Source organism: Schistocerca piceifrons, chromosome 2 (assembly GCF_021461385.2).
Source record: "Schistocerca piceifrons isolate TAMUIC-IGC-003096 chromosome 2, iqSchPice1.1, whole genome shotgun sequence".
NCBI lineage: Eukaryota > Metazoa > Arthropoda > Insecta > Orthoptera > Acrididae > Schistocerca > Schistocerca piceifrons.
This window is the reverse complement of record NC_060139.1, coordinates 189019059-189045105: the sequence shown is the minus strand read 5'-3', so window position 1 is coordinate 189045105 and position 26047 is coordinate 189019059.

The following is a 26047-nucleotide window of genomic DNA, read 5'->3' as shown; positions in this document are numbered from 1 at the left end:
AGGAAAACCGCGGAAAACTTAATCAGGATGGCCGGACGCGAGCTTGAACCGTCGTCCCCCCGAATGCTAGACCAGTGTATTAATCAACTGATTCTTGAGTACTGTTCATCAATCTGAGATTCTTACCAAGTATGACTGATAGAGATGATTCAACGAAGAGCGGCGCGTTTCGCCAGTGGATCGTTAGTTGCCGCGAGAGCGTTATAGAGATGCTGAACGAAGTCTAATGGCAGACGTTACAAGAGAGGCGTTGTGCGTCATGGAGAAGTTTTATATTGAAAGCTTTAGAGGCCGGGCGTTGTGGCTGAGCGGTTCCAGACGCTTCAGTCTGGAACCGCGCGACCGCTACGGTCGCAGGTTCGAAACCTGCCTCGAGAATGGATGTGTGTGATGTCCTTAGGTTAGTTAGGTTTAAATAGTTCTAAGTTCTAGGGGACTGATGACCCCAGATGTTAAGTCTCATAGTGCTCAGAGCCATTTGAACTATTTTTGACATATTAGAATACAGAAGTTTATCGAATATCACTCTTCCCAAGCGCCGCTCACGAGTGGAACAGGGAAGGGGAGATGATTTAGTGGTACGAGAACTACCCTTCGCAACACACCGTTAGGTGACCTGCGGAGTATGATGCAGATGTATACGCAGATTGCAGAACTTCTGTAAGAATAACTTTTCTCCACGTGAGGGCGACTATAGTTGCCCATGCGGTACACATTTGATCTTGTTCCCCATGTGATTAGCCTCTGCTTCACAGAGATAAAAATACTGAAGTTATTTACTGACATTTAATTAATAGTTCTAACGCACCCGGATGTCCGAGCTCGTTAACGCGCCGCTTCCAGGACTCAGGGAGACGCGCCTGCCCAGAATCGAATCCGCCTTGCGAATTAACGCCGAGTGCTGGTGAGCCAGTCAGCCTGTATTTGGTTTTTAGGCGGTTTCCCATATCCAACCAAGCCAGTACCCATGTCCTGCATCAGATATATGATTCGCAAACATCTAGAAAACGTTCTCACACTTGAACATGAGATTTACTCTAGATACAGATGAGGAACATGTATTCCATCCCTTGGGGGGGGGGGACATTAAGGAGCCCTCCCTAATGTCCTCCCCCCCCCCCCCCGACCCCATATAACAATGCCGAATCCGTAGAGAGACGGGAGAAAGGCAGTCAAGAAGGATATTTAATTTAAGAAAGAATAGGCAGTCTCGGTTGCGAAATGGTTTTTTAATGTATTTAATTTGTGAGGCGTTTCACTCTCACAGGAGCGTCATCAGACATTTGGGTAAAAAAAAAAGTTTCCTCAATACAAATTTGTGGGCCAGGAAGGAGCCATAAAGCTACATTGTTAGTTAAATAAAGCAATTAGGAGATCACGACCAGAGTTGTGAAAAGAGCGTAACCAAAGACAAACTCGCCGGGTAAAAACAATTTAGGACCATTGGCAAGTGTACGGGAAATACTGCAATCATCAAAAATGGACGTCATTCAATCAAAAAAAAACTGTTGAAATGTGTGTGAAATCTTATGGGACTTAACTGCTAAGGTCATCAGTCCCTGTGCTTACACACTACTTAACCTAAATTATCCTAAGGATAAACACACACACCCATGCCCGAGGGAGGACTCGAACCTCCGCTGGGACCAGCCGCACAGTCCACGACTGCAGCGCCTCAGGCCGCTCGGCTAATCCCGCGCGACATCCAGTCAAATTTACGGGACACATCCACCTGGTAAAAACACTCGAGGACTACTGCCAAGAGTACAGAACATCCCGCAATCACCAAAAATGGCACATCGTTCAATGAAACACACAGAACACATCTCCCCACGTAAATAAAGAAGTGTGTCTCAAGGTGAAGACCGGTAAACAAACATAAGAAACCACGTAAATAAGTTGGAGATAAAGGAACAAATATTGATGGCTATGGGACCTTGGCTCACAGAGTACATGAGTACAATAAAGAATAAAATCGTGCAAGAGTCGAACTTACCTGTGTTACGCGTGTTCGCTCGTAACACACAGCAGGGCATTTTTACAACATAGGCCAGGAGTATAATGCGTCCTTACGGCACACGTTTACGGCTCCTCCTGCAGAGCTAAGAAACAAAGTGACCGACAACGTAGCACGTGGCGCCGCCAGACGGGAGGACAGAGAACGTGTTTACAGACTAGCGATATACTTATATCCATTAAATAAGATAAAAACAAGGAAGCACAACTAAACCATAAGAGAATTACGAAAAAAAATTTTAAGAAATGTTCCGAAACTAATTAACGCGTCTCCTTTTTAACTAGACTACTGTCGAGTAAAATTGCTACACATGAAGATGACGTGCTACAGACGCGAAATTTAACCGACAGGAAGAACACGCTGTGATATGCAAATGATTAGCTTTTCAGAGCATTCACACATGGTTGGCGCAGGGGGCGACACATACAACGTGCTGACATGAGAAAAATTTCCAACCGATATCTCAAACACAAACAGCAGTTGACCGGCGTTGCCTGGTGAAACGTTGTTGTAATGCCTCGTGTAAGGAGGAGAAATGCGTACCATCACGTTTCCGACTTTGATAAAGGTCGGATTGTAGCCTATCGCGATTGTGGTTTATCGTATCGCGACATTGCTGCTCGCGTTGGTCGAGATCCAATGACTGTTAGCAGAATATGGAATCGGTGGGTTCAGGAGGGTAATACGGAAGGCCGTGCTGGATCCCAACGGCCTCGTATCACTAGCAGTCGAGATGACAGGTATCTTATCCGCATGGCTGTAACGGATCGTGCAGCCACGTCTCGATCCCTGAGTCAACAGATGGGGACGTTTGCAAGACAACAACCATCTGCACCAACAGTTCGACGACGTTTGCAGCAGCATGGGCTATCAGCTCGGAGACCACGGCTGCGGTTACCCTTGACGCTGCATGACAGACAGGAGCGCCTACGATGGTGTACTCAATGACGAACCTAGGTGAACGTATGGCAAAACGTCATTTTTTCGGATGAATCCAGGTTCTGTTTACAGCATCATGATGTTTGGCGACATCGCGGTGAACGCACATTGGAAGCGTGTATTCGTCATCGCCATACTGGCGTATCACCCGGCGTGATGGTATGGGGTGCCATTGGTTACACGTCTCGGTCACCTTTATTCGCATTGACCGCACTTTGAACAGTGGACGTTTCATATGTGTTAAGACCCGTGGCTCAACCCTTCATTCGATCCCTGCGAAACCCTACATTTCAGCAGGATAATGCACGATCGCATGTTGCAGGTCCTGTACGGGCCTTTCTGGATTCAGAAAATGTTCGACTGCTGCCCTAGCCAGCACATTCTCCACATCTCTCACCACTGAAAACGTCCGGTCAATGGTGGCCGAGCAACTGGCTCATCACAATAAGCCAGTCACTACTCTTGAGGAACTGTGGTATCGTGTTGAAGCTGCATGGGCAGCAGTACCTGTACACGTCGTCCAAGCTCTGTTTGACTCAATGCCCAGGCGTTTCAAGGCCGTTATTACGGCCAGAGGTGGTTGTTCTAGGTACTGATTTCTCAGGATCTATGTACCCAAATTACGTGAAAATGTAATCATACGTCAGTTATAGAATAATATATTTGTCCAATGAATACCCGTTTATCATCTGAATTTCTTCTTGGTGTAGCAATTTTAATGGCCAGTAGTGTATGTGTAACGAATACGAAGACTCCTTTCCACAATAACAAAACATAAAATGTGAGAGACACATTATCTGATCAAAAGCATCTTGACATCTGTCAGTGGACGTTAATATGGGCTGTCTCCATCCACCGCCTTTATGATGGATCGATATACGCTGGCGATATTTTGAAGGAGATGTCTGAATGTCTTTAGAGTTTAGTGGAATGATAGCCGATTCTTCCTCAAGAGCCGAAACTTGAGAAGTTAGCGACATTGGGCGCTGGGGCCTGCACCGAAACCCCCGATCTGTCTCGTCGCAAAGGTGTTCCATTCAGGTCGGGGCTCCGGGCACGAGAGTCCGTTTCAGGAATGTTTCTGTCTACAAATCATTGTCCCATAGGCGCTGCATTATCACCGGGTGCACTGTCATGCTGATATGGTCATCGTCTCCGAACTGTTTCTCTGCTGATCGCTGTACTCAATGTTGCGAAATGTGTTCAAATCCTTCGGCGTTTTCGTAAGTCCAGTAAGGGTGCCTGTAGTGGACTTCCCTCTCCTAGTCTTCCCACGCCCGGGTTCCCGGGTTCGATTCCCGGCGGGGTCAGGGATTTTCTCTGCCTCGTGATGACTGGGTGTTGTGTGCTGTCCTTAGGTAAGTTAGGTTTAAGTAGTTCTAAGTTCTAGGGGACTGGTGACCATAGATGTTAAGTCCCACAGTGCTCAGAGCCTCTCCTAGTGTTTATTTTTATTTGAATTTATTTTATGTATAATGTTAAAGAATGCATAATCGTATTGATCTTACTTGGTCGGTGATCACGCGAACGGAATTGCCTGTAATAATTTATACACACGCATGCCGCAGCTGTTCGGCGTGTGAGGGTTGGCTTGGGGTAGGTTTGATTTGGGGAGGAGACGAAACAGTGGGGTTATCGGTCTCATCGGATTAGGGGAGGATGGGGAAGGAAATCGGCCATGCCCTGTCAAAGACACCATCCCGGCATTTGCCTGAAGCGATTAAGGGAAATCACGGGAAACTTAAGTTAGGATAACCTGTATGCTGACCACTGCGCCACCTCGCTCGATCGGTGTGTGAAAACAATGAAATGAATACGTCGACGAAGCACAGAAAATTGCCTTGCGTTTGTCACAGTCAATGATTTGACAGTACGTGAGCAAAATGTTTTGAAATTTTGTTAAATTTAATCTTGCGGACCAATATGTCTGATAAAGCTTACCATATATGAGATCGCCGGCCGCGGTGGTCTCGCGGTTCTAGGCGCGCAGTCCGGAACCGCGCGACTGCTACGGTCGCAGGTTCGAATGCTGCCACGGGCATGGGTGTGTGTGATGTCCTTAGGTTAGTTCGGTTTAAGTAGTTCTAAGTTCTAGGGGACTGATGACCACAGCTGTTAAGTCCCATAGTGCTCAGAGCCATTTGAACCATACATGACATCAATAGCATGAAATTGTTTAGGTTTGCCGGACATACAACGCACATTGTCGGGAGGGATTGCCAATACAAACAATCACGTAACGAAAAATTACTATCGGATTAGGGGAGGATGGGGAAGGAAATTGGCCATGCCCTGTCAAGGACACCATCCCGGCATTTGCCTGAAGCGATTAAGGGAAATCACGGGAAACTTAAGTTAGGATAACCTGTATGCTGACCAGTGCGCCACCTCGCTCGATCGGTGTGTGAAAACAATGAAATGAATACATCGACGAAGCACAGAAAATTGCCTTGCGTTTGTCACTGTCAATGATTTGACAGTACGTGAGCAAAATGTTTTGAAATTTTGTTAAATTTAATCTTGCGGACCAATATGTCTGATAAAGCTTACCATATATGACATCAATAGCATGAAATTGTTTAGGTTTGCCGGACATACAACGCACATTGTCGGGAGGGATTGCCAATACAAACAATCACGTAACGAAAAATTACTGTGATGAAGTCATTATTATTTGAGCATCCAGAATGAAAAAACCTCAACTTCGGTCATCGGTTCAGTATTTCTCTTCAAGTTAATTCTTCAGTAAAATATTCATTGTTATCAGAGTTCGTGAAGTGAAACTTTCAAGTCAGAGCATTTCATTACATAATCAAAACAAAAATTATTCCTGAGCAGTCATGTTTTATGGTATCATTAAAAGACTTAATATTCTACTAATTTTGATACATGTAATATTATTCAAGAAGATAGGTGAAGCCCGCAAATTATTACATAAACATAAAGTTATTAACGGTTTATGGCCGCGATCCAGTAATTATCTGCAATGGCTTATGGCCGTTAGAAAACTCTTAGGTATTTGCTTAATAATTCCAGGAGAGGAGCTTTTCAGAAAGGATCAAAGTGGGTTAATATTTTAACTATTGGATTATATTCTGAAATTAAGCACAAAGTTACATTTGAGAGACTTGACTTTGCAGACATCCGTCGCCAGTGGCCGCCCAAGCACCAAGCTCCATCGCAAGCAGCAGGGCAATCTTGGGCTAGGGGGAACGTCAAAGCCTTGCTAGCAATGTAGGTTAATATTTTAACTATTGGATTATATTCTGAAATTAAGCACAAAGTTACATTTGAGAGACTTGACTTTGCAGACATCCGTCGCCAGTGGCCGCCCAAGCACCAAGCTCCATCGCAAGCAGCAGGGCAATCTTGGGCTAGGGGGAACGTCAAAGCCTTGCTAGCAATGTAGGTTAATATTTTAACTATTGGATTATATTCTGAAATTAAGCACAAAGTTACATTTACAATACATACTTTTTCGTTTTACAAGTAGTAAGCGTCAGAGATGCTTTTGCACAGCAGCTTCCTTCTTTTACAGCGAGACAAAGCGAGGGATTATTCGGTTTTCTCTCTGGCAGCCCCTTACAGGTTTATTCTCGGAGTTTGATAAGCTTCTACAATGCCTATCCTATATTCGACACTCATTTTAAAGGTTATCGATGCACTGTGTCAGCTTACATTTCTTTGTTTAGGCTTCTACAATGCCTATCCTATATTCGACACTCATTTTAAAGGTTATCGATGCACTGTGTCATCTGTACCCTATAATGTCATATTACTGTAATATTCCGGCTGCGAGTACCAACGATGATGCGCTACCGTAACTGAGACGACAACGCTCTTTCCTATGACCACAACGCTCTTTGCTGTGAAGAAGAAAGCATCTGTGTTTTCTTGTAATTGTTGTAAATAAGAAATGCCGATTGGGCATTGTTTTTGAGGTCAGGTAAGTTTGCATATAGAAGTAATTTTGAAGTGCAAAGGAGACACAACTTGTAATCGCGATTATCAAGAACAAGTTTTCTCTTATGAAAAAAAAGGTAAATATCGTCTGTGAACTTTTATTCGATGTTGGATCCCCGGACCTTCATAAAAACTATTAGTGTGTTTAGCAATACAGTGCATAGTGATTTCTTCGTGAATTAACAATACTGGGCGAATCTGCTACTATCACGGTCCGAACGACGAGCAATAATTCGCCGTCAGCTTGTGTGTTCAAGGCGTTCCCTAAGCGACCAGTTTGTTAGTCAGAAGACATCATACTGCCACTGTTGTTCAACCTTCTCATTCTGAAAGTGTTTTCCAGAAGATCTTACGGCGACTAAGTCTTCACATCGGAAATCACACCGTCACCCCCTAGTGCAATCGGACTACTTCTTTGTGCCATCCACATTTCCTTCACATGGTCAAATAGAAAGACTGGACGTGATGAAAGCTGAAAAAGCAGTAAGATACCTTCACAGAGTGAAAGTAAAATTACGTATGTTTCACTACAAATTCAAAAGAACAATTTCAAATATTTATTGAGAATTGTGAAAAAAAATATAAAATAAAATAAAAATATCGGCACTCAATATTGTGATTTCGATATGGTTACATCGAAATATAGCTAAAAAGTGTCGCCAAAATATATCGATATTTAATAAGAAAAATATCGATATATCTACGAGGGCGGTTCAGAAAGTAACCTCCCATTGGTCACAGTGGGGGTTGTGGGGGGAGTAGCGACGCCATCTGTGCGCGTTCACGCACTCAACAGGTCAGTCGGCATCAAGCCATGGTCGAGTGAACGTCGTACCTGCGCTAGTTTAGTTTTTGTGGCAGTTTGAAATGTGTGCTGCAATAGAAAACCCCGCCAAATGTGAAGTGCGTGCTGTCATAAGGTTTTTTACAGCCAAAGGATATTCTGCAGCAGCTATTCATCGTGAGCTTTGTGCCGTGTACGGACCAAGAGTTATGAGTGAAGGAGTTGTCCGTGAATGGGTACATTTATTTAAAAGTGGACGAGAAAACGTTCATGATGAAGAGAGGAGTGGTAGACCATCATTGGTGACTGACGAACTCGTTCAGACAGTTGATGCAAAAGTTCGTGAAAATCGACGTTTCTCAATGTCGGAGTTGTCTACTGGTTTTCCACAGATTTCTAAGACTCTCTTGTACGAGATAGTGACAGCAAGATTGGGTTACCGTAAGTTCTGTGCACGATGGGTGCCCAAAATTCTTACCGACCACCACAAAACTCAAAGAATGGCCTCTGCATTTGACTTTCTGTCACGTTATGAGGACGAAGGAGAACCATTGTTAAACAGAATCGTGACCGGTGACGAAACCTGGATTAAGTACGTGAACCCTGAGACAAAAGAACAATCAAAGATGTGGGCACATTCAAATTCGCCTACCAAACCAAGAAAAGCCTCGCAAGATTTTTCTGCCAGAAAACTGATGGCAACGGTCTTTTGGGATGCCAAAGGGGTGTTGTTGGTTGAATTCATGGAACGTGGTACGACCATTAATCAAGACGTGTACTGTGAAACAATAAAAAAGTTACGACGGGCTATACAGAACAAACGCCGTGGTATGCTGACTTCCGATATCGTTTTTTTGCACGATAACGCCCGTCCTCACTCTGCTCGCAGAACAACGACCCTTCTTGAGTCCTTCAAGTGGGACGTTATTAACCATCCACCTTACAGCCCAGACCTGGCGCTAAGTGATTATCACCTCTTCATGCATTTGAAGAAATGGCTCGGGTCACAGCGGTTTGATGACGACGAAGAGCTCAAAGATGCGGTCACAGGCTGGCTCCAGGCACAAGCGGGTGATTTTTATGCAGAAGGAATTTCAAAGCTTGTGAAGAGATACGATAAGTGCCTCAATCGCTATGGAGACTATGTAGAAAAATAGTGCAAAGATGTAGTTGTAAGATGTATATATTAAAATATTTTTATTTAACTTGGTGTATTTTTTTAAATCAACCGGAGGTTACTTTCTGAACGGCCCTCGTATATTTTATAAACAGCCCTATCTGTGCGCTTGGTTGTATTGTGTTGTTTGGGGGAAGAGACCGAACAGCGAAGTCATAGGTCTCGTTGGATTAAGGAAGGACGAGGAAGGAAGTCGGCCATGCCCTTTCACAGGAACCCTCCCGGCATTTGCCTGAAGCGATTTAGGGAAATCACGGAAAACCTATATCAGGATGGCCGGGCGCGGGATTGAACCGTTGCCCTCAAAAAAATGGTTCAAATGGCTCTGAGCACTATGCGACTTAACTTCTGAGGTCATCAGTCGCCTAGAACTTAGAACCAATTAATCCTATCTAACCTAAGGACATCACACACATCCATGCCCGAGGCAGGATCGAACCTGCGACCGTAGCGGTCGCTCGGCTCCAGACTGTAGCGCGTAGAACCGCACGGCCGCTCCGGCCGGCAACCGTTGTCCTCCCGAATACGAGTCCAGTATGCTAACCACTGCTCCACCTCGCTCGGTATCCGTGCACTGCTGGACTTCTCGTACCACTTTATAACTCGTGATTCCTTCCTCTGATTTTATGCAATTTTTTATAATGCCCGCAGTATGTGAGGTCTGCTTTTGCTTGATTTAGCTACGGTAGCTCCTTCGCGTTTCAGTCACATCACTATTGTCGACTTGGGCAGCTTTAAAATGTTTGAAATGTTCCTGAAGGATCTGTTACTTCGGTGACATCCAGTGACTAGCCCATGTTCGCAGTCAATGAGCTTTCCTGACGGTCCCATTTTGCTGATACTGCTTCTCTGCTGATAACACAATACCCTCCGCCTTCTATTGCACTGGTGGGTCCGCTTCTCATGACATCTAGCGGTCAGTTCACATTGCATAGGAGTGTGTGGATAGTTTTAATTAGATACTGTCTTTCACTTCTACATACCACAGATGCAAGTCAGGGAGCGATGTGACGTGATGAGATTCAGGAGACAGTCTCGGAGATTAACTGAAATGTTCGATATCGCTTCGACAACTAAGAACCAAACTGTCACTTTTCAACCTCGGACTACGCAACACATCAGTATGTTACCGTAACTCAGATCTCGGATTCACATTCGTTAGCTCCGCCAACTCTCAATCAAACCTCCAATATAGTCTAAACTTCGGGCTATGCTGCAATCGGTCTGTCACCACAAGGTACACTATAGAAACTAATAAGAGGCGTATTTTTATGTAAGTACCATTTTGAAATTAAAAAAAGACGTGCTAAAATATCTCAATAATTTTATTTTTACATGAAAGGCTGTACCTTCATATACTTTTCTACATAATTTCCGTCAATATTGAGGCACTTGTCGTAACGTTGTACCAGTTTTTGAATGCCCTCCTCTTAGAAGTCTGCCGCCTAACTTGTTAACCTCTGCATCACCACTGTTTTGACTTCGTCATCGTCTTGAAGACGCTGACCGCCCAGGTATTTCTTCAAGTGCAGGAACAGATGGCAGTCACTGGGCGCAAGATGGGGGCTGTACGGAGGTTGATCTAGAATTTCCCATCGGAAAGATGTGATGAGATCTTTTGCCTGACCCGCCAAATGCTTGCGGGCATTGTCTTGCAGCAAAACGATGCCCTTGCTCAACTTCCATGGACTGTTGCTTTGATTCTGGTGTGACGTAGGCCACTCATGTTTCATCGCCCGTAACAATTTGGCAAAGAAATCATCACCGTCGTTGTGGTACCGCTCAAGGAAAGTCAATGCACTGTATAAACGTTTGGTTTTGTGCACATCCGTCAATATTTTCGGTACCCAACGTGCGCACAATTCAAGTGCTCGGTCAGAATGCCACACAAAACACTACGAGGAACATTAGGTAAGTCATCCCACAAGGAGGAAATCGTAAAGCGTCTGTTTTCTCTCACCTTATTGTCCACTTCCTGCACCAAACTTCCATTAATGACCGAAGGACGCCCACTCCGTTGTTCATCATGCACATTTGTGCGGCCATCTTTAAATCCTCTCACCCACTTTCTTACCATTCCATCACTCATAATGTTTTCTCCGTAAACTGCACAGATCTCACGATGAATATCGATCGCTTTTAGCCTTTTAGCACCAAGAAATCTTATAACAGCCCGTACTTCACAGTTGGCGGTACTCACGATTATCGGAGGCATCTTAAACACTCAGTACACAACATAAACAAGGAAGAATCAGACTGTAATGGCGTCAGTGCGTAGATTAAGGTACAGGCTTTCATGCAAAAATAAAATTATTGAGATATCTTAGCATATCTTTTTTTAATTTCAAAACGTTACTTACTTAAAAACCACGCCTCGTATAAACAAAAACATTGTCAACATTATTTTCTCTTTCTGTCGCGCACATATGAAGTCAAAGGCCACATCATCATATCGTTACGGAAAAAAAGACGACGTGTAGCATTGGCAGATTCGGTTGACCCGATCTCTTTCCTACGAGAGTACAGCGAAGGCATTGAAGAGTCCTTGGTGGGGCAGACGACCGCACTGATCTAACTGGTGTAATAGTAAGATATGCGGCTCGTGTTGAGGAGGACAGTCATTAAATACGACGCCTACCAATCTAGAATTAGGTTTTATGTGATTTCCCTGACCCGTGTAAGGTTTATTTACTTGTTTATTTTAAGTTTCCAGGACATGAAATTGCTACAATACAGGGTGATTCAAAAAGAATACCGCAACTTTAAAAATGTGTATTTAATGAAAGAAACATAATATAACCTTCTGTTATACATCATTACAAAGAGTATTTAAAAAGGTTTTGTTTCACTCAAAAACAAGTTCAGAGATGTTCAATATGGCCCCCTCCAGACACACGACCAATATCAACCCGATACTCCAACTCGTTCCACACTCTCTGTAGCATATCAGGCGTAACAGTTTGGATAGCTGCTGTTATTTTTCGTTTCAAATCATCAATGGTGGCTGGGAGAGGTGGCCGAAACACCATATCCTTAACATACCCCCATAAGAAAAAATCGCAGGGGGTAAGATCAGGGCTCCTTGGAGGCCAGTGATGAAGTGCTCTGTCACGGGCTGCCTGGCGGCTGATCCATCGCCTCGGGTAGTTGACGTTCAGGTTTAATAACTAACCTTTTTCGTAGGACTCTCCATACAGTTGATTGTGGAATTTGCAGCTCTCTGCTAGCTCTGCGAGTCGATTTTCCTGGGCTGCGAACAAATGCTTGCTGGATGCGTGCTACATTTTCATCACTCGTTCTCGGCCGTCCAGAACTTTTCCCTTTTCACAAACACCCATATTCTGTAAACTGTTTATACCAACGTTTAATACACCACCTGTCAGGAGGTTTAACACCATACTTCGTTCGAAATGCACGCTGAACAACTGTCGTCGATTCACTTCTGCCGTACTCAATAACACAAAAAGCTTTCTGTTGAGCGGTAGCCATCTTAGCATCAACTGACGCTGACGCCTAGTCAACAGCGCCTCAAGCGAACAAATGTACAACTAAATGAAACTTTATAGCTCCCTTAATTCGCCGACAGATAGTGCTTAGCTCTGCCTTTTGTCGTTGCAGAGTTTTAAATTCCTAAAGTTGCGGTATTCTTTTTGAATCACCCTGTATAATACAACAGTCAGTTACAGATGAAATTCAATAACGAACGGACAGAAAGTAATAACAATAAAAAATACACTCCTGGAAATTGAAATAAGAACACCATGAATTCATTGTCCCAGGAAGGGGAAACTTTATTGACACATTCCTGGGGTCAGATACATCACATGATCACACTGACAGAACCACAGGCACATAGACACAGGCAACAGACCATGCACAATGTCGGCACTAGTACAGTGTATATCCACCTTTCGCAGCAACGCAGGCTGCTATTCTCCCATGGAGACGATCGTAGAGATGCTGGATGTAGTCCTGTGGAACGGCTTGCCATGCCATTTCCACCTGGCGCCTCAGTTGGACCAGCGTTCTTGCTGGACGTGCAGACCGCGTGAGACGACGCTTCATCCAGTCCCAAACATGCTCAATGGGGGACAGATCCGGAGATCTTGCTGGCCAGGGTAGTTGACTTACACCTTCTAGAGCACGTTGGGTGGCACAGGATACATGCGGACGTGCATTGTCCTGTTGGAACAGCAAGTTCCCTTGCCGGTCTAGGAATGGTAGAACGATGGGTTCGATGACGGTTTGGATGTACCGTGCACTATTCAGTGTCCCCTCGACGATCACCAGTGGTGTACGGCCAGTGTAGGAGATCGCTCCCCACACCATGATGCCGGGTGTTGGCCCTGTGTGCCTCGGTCGTATGCAGTCCTGATTGTGGCGCTCACCTGCACGGCGCCAAACACGCATACGACCATCATTGGCTCCAAGGCAGAAGCGACTCTCATCGCTGAAGACGACACGTCTCCATTCGTCCCTCCATTCACGCCTGTCGCGACACCACTGGAGGCGGGCTGCACGATGTTGGGGCGTGAGCGGAAGACAGCCTAACGGTGTGCGGGACCGTAGCCCAGCTTCATGGAGGCGGTTGCGAATGGTCCTCGCCGATACCCCAGGAGCAACAGTGTCCCTAATTTGCTGGGAAGTGGCGGTGCGGTCCCCTACGGCACTGCGTAGGATCCTACGGTCTTGGCGTGCATCCGTGCGTCGCTGCGGTCCGGTCCCAGGTCGACGGGCACGTGCACCTTCCGCCGACCACTGGCGACAACATCGATGTACTGTGGAGACCTCACGCCCCACGTGTTGAGCAATTCGGCGGTACGTCCACCCGGCCTCCCGCATGCCCACTATACGCCCTCGCTCAAAGTCCGTCAACTGCACATACGGTTCACGTCCAAGCTGTCGCGGCATGCTACCAGTGTTAAAGACTGCGATGGAGCTCCGTATGCCACGGCAAACTGGCTGACACTGACGGCGGCGGTGCACAAATGCTGCGCAGCTAGCGCCATTCGACGGCCAACACCGCGGTTCCTGGTGTGTCCGCTGTGCCGATCGTGTGATCATTGCTTGTACAGCCCTCTCGCAGTGTCCGGAGCAAGTATGGTGGGTCTGACACACCGATGTCAATGTGTTCTTTTTTCCATTTCCAGGAGTGTACATTGAATAGTATATACAATAAGAATTTATGCGATATGGACGGAGTATATATATTAAAAATAGCAGGATAGTTCTCATATTCTGCGGAGAGCCCAGTATTCTGTGGTTTTGATTGCTGTTTCGATAGCTGCAGCCACATCACCAGTGGTACAGGTACCTGGCAGGTTCCTGCAGACTAGCTGATGTTGTTGGTTGTGCAGGTCATCACACTGGCAAATTTCGTTACCTCTGCTGAAGCCCCATTTCCTTAGGTTCGATCTGCTTCGTGACACCCCAGTTCTCAGTCTGTTCAGACTCTTCCATATCGAGTAAGACAGGTGTGAAGCAGCGGCAGGCTCGTCTTCGACATTCGTTCCGCGTGCCTCAGGCAAAAAATCTCGTCAAGGCTCCACTCGTCGAGTTCCGGGAGATGAAGGAATTACTGTAGTTGTCTGCACGAAGCTCTTTCTTGTTCTGCGTCTCGGTTACTGAGGCTCGTGTCCAAACAACGGATGTCTGGGACCGGTTTCCTGTTTCTTCTTCTGCACTTCTGAAGCTGCTTTCCTGCGAGTGCTTGGTGACGCCATAACCAAAATTCGGTACAGGCTCTGAGCACTATGGGACTTAACATCTACGTTCATCAGTCCCCTAGAACTTAGAACTACTTAAACCTAACTAACCTAAGGACATCACACAACACCCAGCCATCACAAGGCAGAGAAAATCCCTGACCCCGTCGGGAATCGAACCCGGGAACCCGAGCGTGGGAAGCGAGAACGCTACCCCACGACCACGAGCTGCGGACAATTCGGTACAGTTCATTGAATTGGTCGTAGATAGTCTGTCACACTGCGTCCAGATTCATTCAAAGCTGTATCAAACTGTTTGGCATGTAGAGAACTTTGTCAGACTGGTACAGAATACTGTGCTGCGGAGAAACATAATGACAGCGCAGTTGTTCGAAGCAGTGTCGGTTGCTATAAGTTAGTAGGTGATGTTGTTCCATGCGGATAACGTAGTAGTGGAAGAATTTTCCCTAGGAATCCTCCTAACGTTGCCCAGCGTACGCCTGACCGTTTGACATGGTGGGATGGTGGCTTTGAAAAGGAACGGCCAATATCATCCACACCCTTCCCCAATTCGAGCTTTTGTTTCGTCTCTAATGACTTTGTCGTCGACGCGGCGTTAAACTTCAATATTCCTTCCTTCTTTTTCCCCTAATGAGCTACAGGTCGTCCAGACAGTATACGCAGCTCTGGATTCAGGTCCGGTAGTCCTCGCATTTACAGGTGGTTTCTGTATTGATGGTACAAAATTTCACAGATGATGGAGGAGAGCTAATGCATCATTTTGAGACAGGAACTCTGGTCCGGAAACGACTTGCAAGGGGACCTTAGAGGCTGCTCCGCCTTCTTCGATTTTCTTCACACATACAAGATGTGAAAAAATCGTCGAAAAGTTCGACTCTGAAGATAAGACTACAGAGCACTGTTTACGTACAAAACATTTGAAGCAAGTTGTAGCACGTAGCTGAGTTGACGTTGTAATTCATTACACTTCAGCACTACAAAAGATTTTGGCTTCAAAAAGTGCACAACATGTTTTGTAATCATGAAGTCTTTGGTTCAACTCTCGCTAGCTGTAACCGTTTTTTTTTACTTTCATTTGAATTCTATGTTTGTTACTAAATGGTAATGTCTGTTAACGAAAAAAGAAACAAATAATAAATCATAATATTAATAAAAAAACTTTCTTTATTTTTATTTTGCTAATCACGTCCAAAGAACTAAAATTTGATATGGGAAAACGAAATGTCCTATTGTTAAATTAAAAATTTATTTATATCAATATTACTGTTTAGTCTCTAGAAATAAGAAAGGATTGTATCTTAGGATAGCCGGCCGAAGTGGCCGTGCGGTTAAAGGCGCTGCAGTCTGGAACCGCAAGGCCGCTACGGTCGCAGGTTCGAAGCCTGCCTCGGGCATGGATGTTTGTGATGTCCTTAGGTTAGTTAGGTTTAACTAGTTCTAAGTTCTAGGGGACTAATGACCTCAGCAGTTGAGTCCCATAGTGCTCAGAGCCATTTGAACCATTTTTTTTATGTTAGGATATATACGATTTTCTGCGTTATTGTGCCAAATTTTAATTTATTGTGAATATTCACATTTCGTATGATTAGTAATCTAATGAGGAAGTATTGAATAGGATAGGGGAGAAGAGAAGTTTGTGGCACAACTTGACCAGAAGAAGGGATCGGTTGATAGGACATGTTCTGAGGCATCAAGGGATCACCAATTTAGTGTTGGAGAGCAGCGTGGAGGGTAAAAATTGTAGGGGGAGACCAAGAGATGAATACACTAAGCAGATTCAGAAGGATGTAGGTTGCAGTAGGTACTGGGAGATGAAGAAGCTTGCTCACCATAGAGTAGCATGGAGAGCTGCATCAAACCAGTCTCAGGACTGAAGACCACAACAACAACAACAACAGTAATAATAATAAAAATATAGTATTTTTATTAAAATGTGATTCAATAGTTATTGATTTTTATATTATACATGCAACCCACCACCTCATATAATTAGTGGGTCCTTAATTGTTACAATATTGTGAGCAGCTAATTTAGAAGGTTTACAGGTGAGCTACAGTAGTGTTACAATGGGCAGTTAGTATTACTCTGCTTATTCTAATGGTGTACTTCATGACTGAACCTCTACACTGGCTGCAGCGTCATAGGTGTATCAGTGAAGTGTATAAACCCACTGCACGGCCTTGCCCACAGAGCTAATCCCGGTGAGCATCCCCCCGACACTAAACAGGCCAAGCATGGCTTGATATCGCCTCAGGTTCCTGTTTTCAGTTCCGGTGCTTGTCTTAGTTCGGTATCGTTGTACCCCACTCCCCCTAGTCCTGCACGTGGCGGACTCCAACTGTAATGGTAGTCGACCTATCCACGCACCGGCGGTACGGGAAAGGGGTACTGGGACACATTTGGTTATTTCTTACTACTGACCATTGTCCCTCAGATATTCCGATAAAACTTTTCGTGATACCTCGTTTGCAAGGTTGTTTAATGTTCGAAGTGTATCCTCTCGTCTCAATAATATGCAGGTGTCGTTGTTCGGTAGTTGATGTCGTAACGCATCTACTACATCATTGTAAAGGGGGCACTCGTAAACCAAACGGTCGGGAGTACCCCCTGTGCACCCAGTCACACGATGGCGTAGCTCTCCTCCCAAACCGATATAGATATGTCGGATAGGGCCCATGACCAGTGAGAAAATGGAATAGTCCCCATGTTGGCCCAAAGTATCTCATACCTAACCATTCTTTCGCATCTGGTAGACGCTGGAATGTTCTTCGGCCAGTTTCATCAGCTTCCCATGACTCCTGCCACAGGTCTTCACCTCATCTCCTTATCGCACTCCTATGTCCAGCCCGAACGCTCAGAATGTCCCCTGTTTTCCCGATTTCCCCTTTCTTGGCCCAGAACCATGATGCCTGCTCTCTGATTTTGATGTCAAGAGGACAGAGCCCCATTGTTACTAAAAGAGCCCCACCTGCAGATGTCCTGTAGGCCCCCACTGACCTTAATATCATATTCCTTTACACCCTTCTCACTGTCATGGCGGAAACCACCATCGTGAGCCTGTGCGCCCAGACTCCCGAGCCGTAACCCACTATTGATGTTAATATGCTGTTTTGGTATAATTTTATTAAATTAGGGGGAAGATACAATCTTTTATGACCAATGGAAATGAGGTTGTTGAGTACTTCTAGCGCTCTTTGGGTGACGGTTTCGATGTGCTTGCAAAGCTCCACCTTTCATCAATGATGACTCCCAAGAAGCGCACCTCTCGTCGCCAAAGAACTGGCGAGCCCTCAATTCTCACTGTAGGGTTCCTTACGAGTTGTCCTTTTAGTAAGACATATGTTGACTTATTCGGTGAAATAGACATTTTTGTATTTCGGCACCATAGTTGTAGTTTTTCCATAGCCCTTTCTATCTTACGCTCAATACCTTCGCGGCTATGACCGCCAACCAACAGTAGGAGGTCATCTGCTTAGGCTATCACCTCTAGTAGCTCTTCGCTCTGTTGTGCCTGTCTAATAATTGCTCCATGTGGATGTCGCAGAACAGGGGGCCTAACACAAAACCCTGGGGGCATCCCTTTGTTATCGTTTTTCCAACTTTCCCATTAGGGGATGATAGCCAGACCTCCCGATCCTCGCAATAGCTCCTCAGACAACCGTATAGCGGCCCTGAACACTCTTTTTCCCGTAAACAGGACAAGAGCGAAGGCCACCACAGGTGGTCGAAGGCGCCACTGATGTCCACCATGTACTTGTACAGGGCTGGCTGACAGACCCGCCAGGGCGATTGCGTCACCCGCCGACCGCTCTGGCCTAAAGCCGAACTGCCTGTCACTCATCCCGCACAACATTCGATGTGCAGCCAGTCTGTCAGCCAACAGTTTCTCGAGTAGTATTCCAAAAAGGTCTAATAATCAAATCGGTCTGTATGATTTAGTTTCAAACGGCTCTGAACACTATGGGACTTAACATCTGAGGTCATCAGTCCCCTAGAACTTAGAACTATTTAAACCTAACTAACCTAAGGACATTACACACATCCATGCCCGAGGCAGGATTCGAACCTGCGACTGTAGCGGTCGCGCGGTTCCAGATTGTAGCGCCTAGAACCGCTCGGCTACAACGGCCGGCGATTTAGTTTCGGCTGGGTCTTTTTCAGGTTCTTTCTTTACGATTACCATGTTGCAACTTTCCAAAGTTTCGGAAATTTTTGCTGCCTGAGGCACCCATTGAATAGTTGGGTAAGATTAGGGACTAACAAGGGAATCTCCCCATCGCACCCCCCTCAGATTTAGTTATAAGTTGGCACAGTGGATAGGCCTTGAAAAACTGAACACGGATCAATCGAGAAAACGAGAAGTTCTGTGGAACTATGAAAAAAAAAGCAAAATATACAAACTGAGTAGTCCATGTCCAGGATAGGCAACATCAAGGACACTTTGAGGTTAGGAGCGCAGTGGTCGCGTGGTTAGCGTGAGCAGCTGCGGAGCGAGAGGTCTTTGGTTCAAGTCTTCCCCCGAATGAAAAGTTTAATTTTTTGTTTTGAGACAATTATCAGAGTTCAGGCACTCACACATAATTAACTTCGCTCTCCAAAATTCCAGGACATGTTCAGATTTGCTTGGACATATGCAGGATTCGACGGTCTAGAGACGGAAAAATTTGAAAACGTTGAAAACATATGTTTTGACAGAGCACAGGGAAAACTGTGTGACTGTGAAACTGTTGCATTCATTTGTTGCACTTTATGTGACAAACTCTTATGTTTTCATCACTTTTTTGGGAGTGATTATCACATCCACAAGAAAACCTAAATCGGGAAAGGTAGAAGAATCTTTTTACCAATTCGCCAAGTGCACAAGTTAGGTGGGTCGACAACATATTCCTGTCATGTGGAGCACATGCCGTCACCAGTGTCGTATAGAATGTATCAGACGTGTTTTCCTGTAGAGGAATCGGTTGACCTATGACCTTGCGATCAAATGTTTTCCCATTGGAGAGGCACGTCCTTTCGTCTACTAATCGCACGGTTTTCCGGTGCGGTCGCAAAACACAGACACTAAACTTATTACAGTGAACAGAGACGTCAATGAATGAACGGACAGATCATAACTTTGCGAAAATAAAGAAATTAAAATTTTCACTTGAGCGAAGACTTGAACCAAAGACCTCTCGCTCCGCAGGTGCTCACTCTAACCACGGGACCACGGCACTACTCACCTCACAGTCTCCTTGATGTTGCATATGCTACACATGGACTACTCAGTATGTATATTTTGCTTTTTTTTCATAGTTCCACACAACTTCTTCCTGTTTTCTCGATTGATCAGTGTTCAGTTTTTCAAGGCCTATCCACTGTGCCAACTTATAACTAAATCTGAGGGGGGTGCGATGGGGAGGTTCCCTTGTAAGAATTGCACTATTTCCGCAACAATACCGTCTGGCCCAGGGGTTTTCCCTTTCTTCAGCGATTTTATTTGGGCACCCACCTCCTCAGAGAAGAGGTATACTGCCCTGTCATTGGTGTATCTGAGCAGGTCGTCATTTCTCATTTGGCGCTGGCTCTCGGTTTCCCCATCCGCACTGTCGTCAAGCAACAGGGACCGGAGGAGGACCTTGGCAGTTTCCTGCCAGGATTCCGTCATCCTGTCCCCATGCCTAAATGTCGATATCGCCATTGGAGAGCAGATCTTTTCTCTTACCATGGGCCTATAGCTGATTGGTTTATCACGTAGCTCTCCCACTTTCGTACCCTAACCGCCTGAAGTTCATTTTGGAATATTTCATTTGCTTCCCTATACTGTTGCAACCATCGTTGCCCTTCCCACCAGACGACACTGTGCTGGTAGTGCCGCCTCAGTCTTCTGACAGACTGACGCATATGCTCTAGTTCGGCTGACCATGTTGACGGAGAGATCACCATGGCCTTCCTCCTAGTTGGTACGGCTGCTTTCACCGCTCTGGTAATCATACTCTCCAGCTCTTCGGCAAACTTGTCATGTCGCAGTGTAGATCACATTCTGGTAATGCAGGGATGTCGCACCCCCTCGCTAGGCATTCCCAATCTCCTCTATTATAGTTCAGCTGGACCTCCCACCTCATGGTCCAATGGCTGTCTCTGTCGCCTGTCTTGAATGTGATAAGATCGTGATCGCTTGTGGTGGCATTGTCTTCAACCTTTCAATTTTTTACAATATTGATGGCGTTTGGTATGGTTAGTGTCATGTCAATGTTAGTGCCTTGTCCCCCACCCGCTGTGTAGGTGGGAGGGTTACCAGGCTTCTTGGCCACCACAAGTTGCGAGGCCATAATCGTTTCTTCCGCCTTTCCTCCATTTGCGGCTCTTGTGCCACTGTACCATAGGGGGGATTTTACATTTATATCAGCAGTTACAATCACTTTGCGCCCCCGCAACGCCGTGATTAATCTAGTGAGGTGGTCCAGATGTTTCTCAATAATCATCTCCATACTGGAAGTACATATCTTCAAAAAATGCTTCAAATGGCTCTGAGCACTATGGGACTTAACATCTAAGGTCATCAGTCCCCTAGAACTTAGAACTACGTAAACCTAACTAACCTAAGGACATCACACAACACCCAGCCATCACGAGGCAGAGAAAATCCCTGGCCCCGCCGGGAATCGAACCCGGGAACCCGGGCGTGGGAAGCGAGAACGCTACCGCACGACCACGAGATGCGGGCGAAGTACATATCTACGAGAGTTAATACTCCCGCAGGATATTGCATTTCCACAACGTTACAGTGACTGTGAACTGCGATAGAATTGTTACCCGCAATGTTTTGTTTGTAATTATTATTGGCGGTCTCGGGTCGTCCCCGGTGCTGACTAGTTGCCATGTAGCGGCTGCGAAAGCTACCTGCTCAGCTTGAGAGTATGGCTCCTGCAGGCAGAGCACACCTAGTCTCTTCTCCCCCACTACCTTGCGTAACTCCTACATCACGAGTGTGCTATTCTGAGTGTGTAGTTGACAAATAGTTATTGTTGTCATTATGGGAAGTATGTATCTATGTGATCATATGGCTAGTTCTTTCGCCAATCGAAAGCAATGCGTCCATTTGCCAAGACTGACTGTGTGTAGATATCACCAAGACCAGATTTTTCGCCTCCTCTGTCAAACACTTTCTTGACCAGACCCCGCAGGGCTCCGAAGTCGGTGGGGAGATTCATGGACTTGAGCCGTATTCTGTCAACAGCCTCAATCACCGAGAAGGTGACTTTCCTACCATATTTATGTCCTACCCGGACCACATGTCGCAACGCAGTGGTCAGGCTAGTCGGTTGCTCCAGCCTTGCCAATTGCATGGCATGTTCTATGTTCGGATACCCTCTGACAGGGTCTGCAGGCGGTATTCCGACAGGAATGGGGTCTTGTATAGCCGGGAGCACATTGATGCTTGTTACTGTATTTTCCCGAACTGGATATTGTTCCACTCTGTGGAGTTAGTTTTTCTGCATGGCTAGTGGTCGGGCCACTACCACAGGAAGCCCTTGCCGCGAGAGAGGAGGGAGCTGCAACCATCGTGGGAAGTTCCGTCTGTATCCCGATGTCAGTCATTTCTACACTACTGGCCATTAAAATTGCTATACCAAGAAGAAATGCAGATGATAAACGGACATTCATTGGACAAATATATTATACTAGAACTGACATGTAATTACATTTTCACGCAATTTGGGTGCATAGATCCTGAGAAATCAGTACCCAGAACAACCACCTCTGGCCGTAATAAAGGCCTTGATACGCCTGGCCATTGAGTCAAACAGAGCTTAGATGGCGTGTACAGGTACAGCTGCCCATGCAGATTCAACACGATACCACAGTTCACCAAGAGTAGTGATTTGAGTATTGTGACGACCCAGTTGCTCAGCCACCATTGACCACACGTTTTCAATTGGTGAGAGATCTAGAGAATGTGCTGGCCAGGGCAGCAGTCGAACATTTTCTGTATCCAGAAAGGCCCGTACAGGACCTGCAACATGCGGTCGTGCATTATCCTGCTGAAATGTAGGGTTTCGCTACGATCGAATGAAGGGTAGAGCCACGGGTCGTAACACATCTGAAATGTAACGTTCACTGTTCAAAGTGCCGTCAATGCGAACAAGAGATGACTGAGACGAGTAACCAATGGCACTCCATACCATGACGCCGGGTGATACGCCAGTATGGCGATGACTGATACTCGCTTCCAATTTGCGTTCACCGCGATGTCGCCAAAAACGGATGCGACCATCATGATGCTGTAAACAGAACCTGGATTCACCCTAAAAAATGACGTTTTGCCATTCGTGCACCCAGATTCGTCGTTGAGTACACCATCGCAGGCGCTCCTGTCTGTGATGCAACGTCAAGGGTAAACACAGCCATAGTCTCCGAGCTGATAGTCCGTGCTGCTGCAAACGTCGTCGAACTGTTCGTGGATATTGTTGTTGTCTTGCAAACGTCCCCATCTGTTGACTCAGGGATCGAGACGTGGCTGCGCGATCCGTTACAGCCATGCCGATAAGATGGCTGTCATCTCGACTGCTAGTAATACGAGGCCGTTGGGATCCAGCACGGTGTTCCGTATTACCCTCCTGAATCCACCGATTTCCATATTCTGTTAACAGTCATTGGATCTCGACCAATGCGAGCAGCAATGTCGCGATACGATAAACAGCAACCACGGTAGGCTATAATCCGACCTTTATCAAAGTCGGAAACGTGATGCTACGAATTTCTCCTCCTTACACGAGGCATCACAACAACGTTTCACCATGCAACGCCAGTCAACTGGTGTTTGTGTATGAGAAATTGGTTGGAATCTTTCCTCATGTCAGCACGTTGTAGGTGTCGCCACCGGCGCCAGCCTTGTGTGAATGCTCTGCAAAGCTAATCATTTGCATATCACATCATGTTCTTCCTGTCGGTTAAATTTCGCGTCTGTAGCTCGTCATCTTCATGGTGTAGCAATTTTGATGGCCAGTAGTGTATTTTTTGGGTGCCTGAAAGCGACCTCAAGAATTCCCTGCATTTGCTTGCAATCATAGCGTCCCTCCTCCTTTTGCTCCAGGATTTTCTCTTGGGCATCGTGTTTCCATTTATGTTTTCAGCCATAATCTGTTCTCATAATGAGCCTCTGTTCAATCACCTTGTATGTAGGGCAATTTCGATCAGGGACACCACATGATCTCTTACCTGGCCTTTTACACGGAGTGCATACCTCTGCTGCCTTGCAGTCTTTGCGTGTGTCATTTCCCTCACCGCACTTGGAGCAAGCCGAACGCCCCGTGCAGTGCTTGAGAATGTGGTCCAGCTCCCCACAGTTATGGCAACTACGTACCACGAGATAGTCCCTTGCGTTGAGCGCGTGAAAACCAATGTAGAGTTTGCCCATGGCCATCACTTTCTTCCACATAGCTCCGGTGACCTCAGCAACTTGATGGGCGACATCACAGTCCCGAGGCCCCGTTTTAAATCTCAGCTTAAAGCTCCTTTTAAACTCCTCGTTCTCCATATCTTCAAAATTCTGCCTTTTTATTGTTTCACATAATTCCTAATCTTTCATTACAGTGGGTACGTCATACAGAATAACTAGAGGATTTCGTTTCTTGGGTGGTTCGATTTTGACCACCTTGCATAGCTTTTGGGTATTTAGTAATTTTTCTTTTTGCTCCTCAGTTGCTACATCCACGATTACAAGGTTTTTTCCAGGTTTGACATTAATCTTAATTTTATCCTTTACTGGATTTACAGTTGTTGTGAATATTTCCTGTACATTTTTAATGTGCTGGCCAGGGAGGAGCCTAAGGAAGACCGTCATGTCTGGCTGTTGGTCACTTTCGCAATAGTGTTCTTCGTGGTTTGCGGCTTGCATGGCGCTTGCGAGACCACACCCGCGCATATCTTTGTCAGTTGTTTTCGTAATCTTTCATTCTCTTTCTCGAGTTCTTCAACGCAGCCTTCTGGTTTGGCATTGGCAATATCCCATGCCCGCCAACTCGTTTTTAATGGTCGTTAGAGCCGCTTGACTAATTTTACCGTTTTTGATGTTTTGCTTGTAATATTATTGTATTTCAGATACTTTGCATATGAGGTGTTTGTTATAAAAGAAAAGGACAGCCAACGAGCTGTAGTTCGTAAGGATGGTAAGCATCACAGCGCGAGAGTAAAGAGACGAAATATTTTTTTTTAATGTGCGCCTATACCAAGACGCGCGTCCAGCGTTTAAATACCTTAAACAAACACTATGTCCCGCTGGGCGCAGATATTTAAAATCATTGCCGCAGCGCTTGGTAGCAAGAAGCTGCGAAACAGAAGGAAGAACAATCTATCTATTGTTATGAAATATTCTAGAGACTTCATTATCCCTTGTTCTTTTGGTCGCCGACATGTTAAGACGTACTACATAGCACTGCTACAAGTTGTATTTTTATTTTGTGTAAAACTATGTGAAACGACGAACAAACATTTCGGTAACTCGGGTGAGGATACAATGTACTTACGCACACGCAAGGACATTTAGTTTTAAGACGGAACGGACTGACAAAGCAGCGATTATTGGGTTGCACCATGTACGAAAGAAATATCAGAAGTAAGTCATATATTAATTGTATATTTGTCAATATCTAGAAGTTTAAAGCCGTTTTGTTCAAAATAAATTAACATTTTACGATGCAGTAATTTTCTTCTTATTCTTTTCTTTTACTAACCAAAAACGATGTTCAAATGTATATGAGCTTTGTTACAGGTTCGCTCTTTATCGCGGTGTCTCGATTGTATATGGGAGACCACTAATGTGTTCAACTTCCGATCTGTTAATCTTTTTCTTGCGAAATTCCACTAATTTGCTTTCTTTTCCATTTCCATATTCAAATAGGCTCCTTAGGTATTTTCAACGAAGGTTCTGGTTAAGTAAAGGCAATTCGGGTCAAAAGGTCAATTAAGAAAACCCCTTCGCGTAATCAATCCGTACGTCTCCTGAACACAATCTAAAACCGACGCATCGGTGATCAATTAATAATCTCGTAAGAAAATGTAGACTTTCACGACCGGAAATTTCATGACAATTATAATTATCCGGGCTGTTATGCCGTGGTCGGTTGATGAATTCTGTGTCAATTCCCAGCGTTTCGTCCCCGTCTGCGAGGGACATCTTCAAGGGGGTCTGTAGCTCGATGGAAGGTGCAACACACCCACTGGCTCGCTACTGACTGCCATAGTGACGTACAGGCTACTGCAAAATCTAAGGTTTTCCTGCCGTTTGTTAAAAATGTAACGGAAAGAATAGGGAGGATCTTGACGAAACGGAATATTACCGTAATTTACAAGCCCACCAGGAAGATACAGGAATACCTTAAGCCTGCTAAGGACGCTCGCAAACCACTGGACAATGCTGGAGTGTATAGGATGCCATTCGGCTGTGGAGATGTTTATGC